The 9,853-nt window shown below is 46.1% G+C and overlaps 1 long non-coding RNA gene and 1 other non-coding gene across 3 annotated transcripts; one reads left to right on the forward strand and one right to left on the reverse strand.

The window, feature by feature from the left end:
* The first annotated feature begins 1,198 nt into the window (after positions 1 to 1,198).
* On the forward strand, positions 1,199 to 9,344 carry LOC103881295. 2 transcript variants are annotated; one of them, XR_002519842.2, is made up of 4 exons: positions 1,199 to 1,249; positions 4,878 to 5,038; positions 6,560 to 6,967; positions 8,232 to 9,344. It is a non-coding gene; the product is annotated as an uncharacterized LOC103881295 (long non-coding RNA). The 2 variants fall into 2 exon arrangements; XR_642691.4 differs by lacking the exon at positions 6,560 to 6,967.
* On the reverse strand, positions 5,632 to 5,735 carry LOC116274719. The gene has a single exon (XR_004183501.1). It is a non-coding gene; the product is annotated as a U6 spliceosomal RNA (small nuclear RNA).
* Positions 9,345 to 9,853: the final 509 nt, after the last annotated feature.

Genomic DNA, 9,853 nt, shown 5'->3' on the forward strand with positions numbered 1-9,853 from the left:
AAAACAAGCTCAGGGACTCCCACTGATTCTCTACATTATGGTGTTATATAATTATTTTATATATGTTACAATGTAGTAATAATAGAAATAAAGTGCACACAAATGTAACGCTTGATATGTCCCAGAACTGACCTTTTGCTGCCCCCAGTCTGTGGAAAACTGGCTTCACAAAACTGGTCCTGGTCCCCCAAAATTGGGGACCGCTGCACTTTGAGCACTTAAGCAGAGAGAAACAAAAAGCTCAAGCCTTTACCTTCAGCATAAGTCATGGTCTAAGATCCAGAGAGTCTACGATAGCCCAAACACAATTCCTTATTTCTGCATCCACAGGGCTGATATTATTGGAAATCAAACACAAACTTAAATGTGTGGGTTGCTGAATTACAATGACAGTTGAATTCACTGTGTCACCAAGGTTCTCTTGAGAATGTTAGGGCACTAATAAGTGAAGAATGGGATCTTTTCCTTTTTTTCCTTGTTTTTTTTTTTGAGACAGTCTCCCTGTCTTGCCCAGGCTGGAGCACAGTGGGGTGATCTCGGCTCACTGCAATCTCAACCTTCTGGACTCAAGCTTGGTCCTCTCGGCTTCTCAGCCTCTGGGGTAGCTGGGACCACAGGTACGAGCCACCATGCCCATGCCCAGCTAATTTTTGAGTTTTGTAGAGATGTGGTTTCATCACACTGCTCTGGCTGGTCTCAAACTCCTGGGCTCAGCCATCCGCCCACCTTGGACTTCTCAAGTTTCGAGATTATGCAAGTAGGGACACTCATTGCCCTGCCCTGTTCTCTTTTACACTGGTTTATTGTAAGGGCCTCCAGTTGTTTTCCTGACTTCTAGGCTTGCTCACTTCGGCCTGTCCACTGAAGCCAGAGGAATTCTCCTAAAAGGCAAATTTGGGGTCAAAATAGTTCTGATTAAAACCTGCTGGTGACTGCCCATTGCCTTTGCATGACAGAGTTTCCAAACCACTCCGGCACACAGGGCCTGGTGTAAGAGCTGGCTCACACCTTCCCAGCTTCCATCCCACCACCTTTCCCATATTCCTACCCTCCAGCCAGCTACACGGAATGTCAGTTTTGGGGACTTTACTGGCCTTCAGGAAACCCTCCTACCCCCTATATCATCACTCTTTTCACTCTCATCAGCCTTAGCCGAGATGTCTCACCCCACTCTCTGTGATGCAACAAGAAGCCCCCTTGGGATGCTTCAGTCCCACTTGAACTTCTGTCATGTGCTCATCACAGTCTGGTAAGTGTTGGCCTATGATTCCTAGATTAGTCCATTTTGTATTGCTATAGGGAAACACTCCCCAGGCTGGGTAGAAGCTCTGAGGTAAAGAAAACAGTTTATTTGGCTCACAGTCCTGCAGACTATACAAGTAGCATGGTGCCAGGCCGGGCACAGTGGGCTCACACCTGTAATCCCAGCACTGGGATACTGAGCAGAGGATTGCTTGAGCCCAAAAGCTTGAAATCAGCCTGGGAAACATGGTGAGATCTTGTCTCTGCTAAAGATAAAAAAAATAGCCAGGCATGATGGTGCACTGATGCATGCCTGTGGTTTCAGCTACTTGAAAGGCTAAGGTAAAAAGATCTCTTTAGCCCAGGAGGTCAGGGTTGCAGTGAGCCATAATTACACCACTGCTCTCTAGCCTGAGTGTCAGGAGTGAGCATAGTTCCAGCATCCGCTGGTGAGAGGACTCCTCAGGAGGCTTCCCTCTCATGGTGGAAGGTGGAGGAGGAGCCAGCATGTCACTTGTTGAGAAGAGGGAGCAAGGAAGAGAGGAGGAGGTGCCAGGCTCTTTAAACAATTGGCTGTCATGTGAACTAGTAGAGAGAGAACTCACTCATTACCATGGGAGGGCACTGCCCAGTCTATGAGGGATCTGCCCCTGATGACCCACACACACCTCCCACCAGGCACCACTCAACATTAGGGATTTAAATTCAGTATGAGATTTGGAGGACAAGCATTCAAACTCTATCAATTTCCTGCTACCCTATATGCTCTGCGAGGGCAGAAATTGTTTTTTTGTTTTTCTTTTTTTTTTGAGAAGGAGTTTCACTCTTGTTGCCCAGGCTGGAGTGCAGTGCCACGACCTCAGCTCACTGCAACCTCCACCTCCTGGGTTCAAGCTATTCTTCTGCCTCCGCCTTCCAAGTAGCTGTAGCTGGGATTACAGGCATGTACAACCATGACCCGCTAATTTTGGTACTTTTAGTAGAGACAGGGTTTCACCATGTTCATCAGGCTGGTCTGGAACTCCTGACTTCAGGTGATCCACCTGCCTCGGCTTCCCAAAGTGCTGGGATTACAGGTGTGAGCCACTGTGCCCGGCCAAGGGCAAAAACTCTTATACCTTGTTCACTGCTGTTTCCTGGGCACCTGTTATACTGCCTGGTATATAGTAGGAGCTCCAGAAATTTGTTAGGGCCTGATGTGTTGGCTCAAGCCTGTAATCCCAGCTCTTTGGGAGGTGGGGGCCAGAGGATTGCTTGTGCCCAGGAGTTCAAGGCCAGCCTGGGCAACATAGTGAGACCCTGTCTCTAGAAAAAATAATAAACTTGCCAGGAACGGTGGCTCACACCTGTAATCCCAGCACTTTGGGAGGCCGAGGTGGGCAGATCACCTGAGGTCAGGAGTTCAAGACCAGCCTGGTGAACAGGGTGAAACCCCGTTTCTACTAGAAATATAAAAATTAGTTGGGCATGGTGGCACGCACCTGTAATCCCAGCTACTCGGGAGGCTGAGGAAAGAGAATCGCTTGAACCCAGGAGGCAGAGGTTGCAATGAGCCTTGATTATGCCACTGCACTCCATCCAGCCTGGGCGACAGAGCCAGACTCTGTCTGAAAAAAAAAAGAAAAAAATAATAAATTTAGCTGGGTGCGATGTTACATGGCTGTAATCCTAACTACTTGGGAGGCTAAGGTGGGAGGATCACTTGAGCCCGGATGATGGAAGCTGCAGTGAGCCATAACGAAGCTGCAGTGAGCCATAATCATCCTGCTGTACTTCAGCCTGTTTGACAGAGGGGGACTCCGTCTCAAAAAAAGTAGGAAAAAAAAAAAAAAGAGATAAGGAAATATTCATTGGGAAAATAAAGAGTGAACAAGCAAAGTGTCAGGAGAGTACTGTGAATGTGGGTCATGTCAGTAGAGTGTAAGGACTTGGGCAGGAGCAGTTGGACTTGAAGAGCAGGTTGGTGGAGACCAGGTCATTCTTCGTAAGCAGTTTGCCCTGTAGCGTGTAGATCAAATATCCCACATTGGCTGCTGGCGACTGAACTGGGCTTCCTGTTTCTGTGTTTGGTTTGACCATCACAGTGTTGAAGAATTATTGAAGTGCAGTTTGCAAGGTTTGAAAACCTTGCAGTTTGTGCAGTTCCCCCTGGTCTCCCACATTACTCTGGCCTCATTCCCTCATGTAGGTTGCCTGACCTGCTGAGACCTGTTTGCTATCCCTGCAGATCAGTGGGTAGGAGGTGATTTAAGGAGGAAGATTTAATATATGAGTTATAGAAAGATAAATAGACTGAGTGCAGTGGCTAAAGCCTGTAATCCTAGCATTTTGGGAGGCCAAGGCGGGAGGGTTAGTTTGACCCAGGAGTTCAAGAGCGGTCTGGGCCACATAGTGAGACCCCGTCTCTACAAAAAAATTAAGAATTAGCCAGGCATGGTGGCATGCACCTGTAATCCCAGCTACTCGGAAGGCTGAAGTGGGAGGATAGCTCGAGCCCAGGAGTTGAAAGCTGCAGTAAGCGGTGCTCTTGACACTGCACTCCAGTCTGAGTGACAGAGCAAGACCCTATCTCAGAAAAATAAAAAAAAAGCAAGAAAGAAATAGATCCAGCATTGGTGGGAGTGTGCTTTAAAATTTTTTTTTCTTTAAATATTTTATATTCTAGCAGGCTGGGTCCATTCTCTCCCTCTTTAATTTCTCAAACACAAAGCACCCTGCCAGAATCTCAAGTTGGATCTGCAGTAGGTCACCATTAACTCAGCAGCCTGCTATGTTGTGAGTCCTCATGCCAGGAACTGTGCGGGATACAAAATGTAAGAGAAGGCTGGAATAGAGCATCTCCAGGGGAAACGAGAGCCAGAGATACAGTGGTGCCTCATGGAGACATCCAGCTGGTGTTTGGTAGTGCCTTGTGGAAAGGCTGTACTTTGGCAGAGTCTCCACATCTGCAATGTGGCCTTCAATATTATAGGTCCCCAAACTCCAGGGTTTTACATTCCCTGCATAGGTCAGGGTCGTAGGGAGTGAATCAATCATCGTAGCAGAACTCCCTGGTTTTTAAGGGGGCATTCCATTTATTAATTGACAAAGGAGGCATATTTCTCCTTTGGTAACCTGATGATTTAGGTCTTTTCCCTAGAGACTGCCTTTCCATATAAATGTTCTTGGAAAACTAAGCAGAGGATGAGGGAAAGGCTGTGAACAAGCTTGCTGGTCCCTCCCTGTCCTAAAAAAGAGCATACTTCTTCTGTAACCAGAAGACTTTTCACTAGTCCAGGCTGGGCAGACTGGGACAAGGGGGTGTGTGTGCGTGTGTTGAGACAGGGTCTCACTCTGTCACCCAGGCTGGAGTGCAGTGGTGAGATCAGAGCTCACTGTAGCTTCCACTTCTGCAGCTTCCACTTTCATCCTCCCACTTCAGCCTGCAGAGTAGCTGGGACTATAGGAAAGTGCCACCGCACCCGGCTCATTTTCTAATTTTTTGTAGAGATTTCACTGTGTTGCCCAGGCTGGTCTTGAACTCCTGGCCTCACAGGATCCTCCTGCCTTAGTTTCCCGATGGGCTGGGATTATAGGTATGGACCACCTCAGCTGACCTGCGGTGATTTTTCAACAATGTGATTCCTCTTTTACAGAACCAGCTAAGCTGAAGATTCCCTTGAGAACGAGGGCAAGCCTGTGGTTTCATGGCCTTTCTTCCATTTGTGGTTCTTGCCAAGTGGAATTTAAGTGACCTCTTATCAAGATGGATAAACCCAAGTTTCCCAGTGCTGGAATATAGAAAACGGATGGACAAGTAAGTCCCACTCAGCACCCATAGCCCAGACATGGGGACCTCAACACACCTGGGCCCCAGACATCACCTTTCATTGTGGGTAGCTCTGAGATGACACTTTTGGTTGTTAAATGCCCACTGGCAATATTTTATATAACAGCAAGTGAAGGAATAAATAGTCACCAAAACATTTTCTCTTCCCAATTCCAACATTTATTGGATGAGATGATTATTTTATGAAGAATTTTCATATAGCACAGTCCTGGCCAAATCTTCAAGTGAACAGAAAAATTCTATTAAAAAGTCAATCTTCTGTCTCACTCTGTTGCCCAGACTGGAGTGCAGTGGTGCAATTGTGGCTCACTGCAGCCACAACTTCCTAGGCACAAGCAATCCTCCCACCTCAGCCTCCCAAAGTGCTGGAATTATAAGCAGACAGCCACCATGCCTGAAAGCTCGACAATTTACATCAAGTGTAATAAGAATGCTCATGCCCTGTGACTCACAGTAATCTCACTTTTGGAAATACCATCTTTGGATATAATTCAACCTAAACAAAAGGTCATATGCACACAGTGAAAATCCGGGTGTAATTTTGTTTCTCTTTTTTTTTTTAAAAAAAGGAATGCTTCACAAATTTGCATGTCTTTCTTGCACAGAGGCCATGCCAATCTCTCTATTGTTCCAACTTTAGTATATGTGCTACCGAAGCAAGCATGAGTAATTTAAGATAGAGTGATTACGTGGAATAAGGAAGAGTTATGGGGAATTTAAAAATCTGTGGTATTTATAGGCACCTAGTAACAGCTCAGTAAATATTAGCTGCTACTTTTTTTATTTTTTATGTTAATTCCACTCAATTAAAAACTGGCATTAAAAATTACCATTGTCATGGAACATAATGTATCCTACAGTATAATTGTAAAAACAGATATAATTTGTCCCTTGGTATATGGGGGGGATTAGTTCCAGGTCCCCCGTTTCTGTGTACACCAAAATCCACCCATACTCACTGCAGCCTAGAATTTTCAGGTTCAAGGGATCTTCCCATGCCAGACTCCAAAGTAGCTGGAACTACAGGTGTGCACCACCACCACACCTGGCTGATTTTTTTCTTTTGTTTAGTAGACACGGGGTCTCACTACGTTGCCCAGGCTGGTCTCCAACTCCTGTCCTCAAGCGATCCTCCTGCCTAGGCTTCCCAAACTTCTGGGATTACAGGCATGAGCCACCATGCCTGGCCTCTGCTAGTTTTGTATTCTCTAGCGTTGTCTTTAGTTTGTGCTAGTGTGTCACTCATTACGCCGATCCTCTGTTATAATTAATACTTTTTATATTCAATTTACGTATTTTTTTTTTACTTTTTTTTTGGTACTGGGTCGCACTCGATCACCCGGGCTAAAGTGCAGTGGCACGATCTCTGCTCACTGCTACCTCCGAATTTTCCGGGCTCAAGCAATTCTCCTTCCTCAGCCTCCCGAGTAACTAGGATTACAGGTATGTGCCACCACACCTGGCTAATTTTTGTGTTTTTTTGTTTAGACGGTGTTTCGCCATGTTTTCCAGGCTGGTCTCAAACTCCTGAGCTCAAAGTGATCACCCGCCTTGGCCTCCCAAAGTGCTGGGATTACAGGTGTGAGCCACTGTGCCCATTTCAGTTTAAACCTCTGAGTGGTTTACATCTCCTGATTCGACTCCTAGAAATACAGAATTGTTGCCTGGAAGGATACCAGGAGATAGACTCACACAGATTGGATTTGGGCATAGGTTTGGTTATCCAAGGAGTGGTGCTGAGCTCCTTGCCAGTGGGACATGGGATGCTGGTGATTTCTAGGAAGTGATCTCATAATGACTCAAGCTACCACTTACTGTTGATTGTGATGAAATGCCAGCCGAGGCATATGCCATGCAAGCTAAGGAGTGCTACACTTGACGACTGCGGCAGTATAGGTGAGTCTGAAGAATGGTATGGGATGGGTACTTTCGAATGCAGTCGAGCAGGGTCTCCAACCACAGGGCCACAGAGCCGGAGGTGAGCAGCAGGAGAGTGAGGGGAAACTTCATCTGTATTTACAGCCCCTCCCATCGCTCACATGACCACCTGAGCACCATGGCCTGTCAGATCAGCGGCAGCATTAGATTCTCATAGGAGCATGAACCCTGTTGTGAACTGTGCATGTGAGGGATCTAGGTTGCGTGCTCCTTATGAGAATCTAGTGCCTGTTTCTCCCATCGCTCCAGGGGGACCTTCTAGTTGCAGGAAAATAAGTTCAGAGATCCCACTGATTGTACATTATCATGAGTTGTAGAATTATTTCATTGTATATTACAATGCAATAATAATAGAAATAAAGTGCACAATATAGGTAATGCAGTTCAATCATCCTGAAATCATTCCCTCCACCCCCAGTCTGTGGAAAAAATTGCCTTTCACAAATTCACTGTTTTTTGTGTGGAGACAGGGTCTTAATATGTTACCCAGGCTGATCTCAAACTGCTGGCCTCAAGTAATCCACCCCTCTCAGCCTCCCAAAGTGTTGAGATTATAGGCGTAAGCCACCATGCTCAACCAAGACTGAGTTTCTTAAACCAAATAAAAATTAGGTGAGATTACTTGAACCCAGGAGGTCGAGGCTGCAATGAGCCCTGATTGCACCACTGCACTCCAGCCTAGGTAACAGAATGAGACTCTGTCTCAAAAAATAAATAAAATAAAATAAAATAATTTAAGTGAATTAGACCAGGCACGGTGGCTCATGCCTGTAATCCCAGCACTTTGGGAGGCTGAGGCAGGCAGATCACAAGGTCAGGAGATTGAGACCATCCTGGGTAACACGATGAAACCCCGTCTGTACTAAAAGTACAAAAAATTAACCAGGCGTGGTGGCGGGTGCCTGTACTCCCAGCTACTCGGGAGGCTGAGGCAGGAGAATGGGGTAAACCTGGGAAATTCGGAGCTTGCAGTGAGCCGAGATCGCGCCACTGCACTCCAGCCTGGCGACAGAGCGAGACTCCGTCTCAAAAAAAAAAACAAACAAAAAACCAAACAAAATATTAACCCTTGATGAAGTTCCCAGTAATTCTTTCCTTCCTGTTTCCCATAAGCCTTTGATTTTTGTTTGCTTTTCACATACCGTTTAAAACGTTTAAGAACTTGTGTCTGTTTATATCATCCCCCTTTTTTTTTTAAAGAATGTCTTTTTGTCATTTCCAGCTGGATCTACCATGAAAGACTTCAGAGTCCAGGAAGAGAGACTGACTGGGCAGCATGTTATTCAGGTACAAAAAGACTTGGCCTATGACTCAAAAATGGTCAAATAACAGTACATGCATCACATGCAATGGGAAGCTCTTCCGGAGGGTGAGAGAAGCTTCCAGTTAAGGTGACATTGAAGCCAGGTCCTGAAAGATGAGGAAGAGTTGTATGAGAGTCAGGAGGGAAGGGGGAGGTGGAGGGATGGGGAATGGGCTGGGATGGGATGGAGGGAGCTGCTCAGGCAGGGAAACCAGCACTGTAAAGACCTGGACAATGAAGATGGCACATTTTGTTCAGGGAATGATGAATTAAGTGTGGGGGGAATGCTTTGGAGAGACAGTAATTTGCTTGTATGGAATTTTGCCTGAGAGAACTCATTACAATTTCTAATCTGTTGATGTTATCATATATTACTGTCCTTGTCAGATAGTTTGGAATAGGTATAATGATCACACTAACACCAAGCATAGTATTTCATTAGTTCTCATAAAATCACAGGCAGGTGCCACAGTTATCCCCATTTTATGAATGAAGTGATGAAGACTTAGGGATAATGAGTGATTTGCCCAAGCTCACCTGGATATTAAGACTGAGTCAAATGTTGGGTCTGGTCTGACTTTAATGCTTGCTTTGTTCATGAGCACCACGTGTTGCCTCTCCTATGCAGTTAAGCAGGTAGACAGGTGAAAGAAAAGCCCGTGTTTGTCTCTCCTCACACACTTCTGACTGAATGTGTGTGTGGAGTTTGTACACCAAATTCTCCAATGCTCTGGATATTAACTGGGTATCCCACAATTTTATTCTGACACTACCTGGAGTTGGCACAGACCCCCCAGATGAGGGGCTCAGTCCCACGAGACCACCCTCATTTCAGATGCCAATGGCAAGTCCTAGGTTGTCACCTGTACTTTTGACCAACCTGTCACAAATCAGGGGTTCCCATGACCACCTTCTTGGGTTTAATCATTTGCTAGAACAGCTTACAGAACTCACAAAAACAGTTTATTTTCTTTTTTTCTGAGAGACAGGGTCTCATTTTGTTGCCCAGGCTGTTGTGCAGTGGTGCAGTCATAGCTCACTGCAGCCTCGACTGCCTGGGCTCAAGTGGTGCTCCCACCTCAGCCTCCCTAGTAGCTGAGACTACACGTCTGCACCATTATATCTGGCTAATTTATTTTTTGTAGAGTTGGGGTCTTGTTATGTTGCACAGGTTGGCCACAAATTCCTGGGCCCAAGCAATCCTCCCACCTCAGCATCTTTGAAGTGCTGGGATTACAGATGTGAGCCACCACATCGGGCCAGTTCATTTCCTATTACTGGTTCATTGTAAAGGATGCATTGCAGAAACAGCCAATGAAAGAGATGTACATGCCAGATGCAGTGGCTCACGCTGTAATCCCAACACTTGGGAGGCCGAGGTGGGAGGATTGCTTAAACTCAGGGGTTTGAGACCAGCCTGGGCAACATGGTGAAACCCTGTCTCTGTAAAATATTTTTAAAAAGCTGAGCACAGTGGCTCAAGCCTTGCAATCCCAGCACTTTGAGAGGCCAAGGTGGACGAATCACGAGGTCAGGAGTTC

Source organism: Papio anubis, chromosome 4 (assembly GCF_008728515.1).
Source record: "Papio anubis isolate 15944 chromosome 4, Panubis1.0, whole genome shotgun sequence".
Classification (NCBI taxonomy): Eukaryota; Metazoa; Chordata; class Mammalia; order Primates; family Cercopithecidae; genus Papio; species Papio anubis.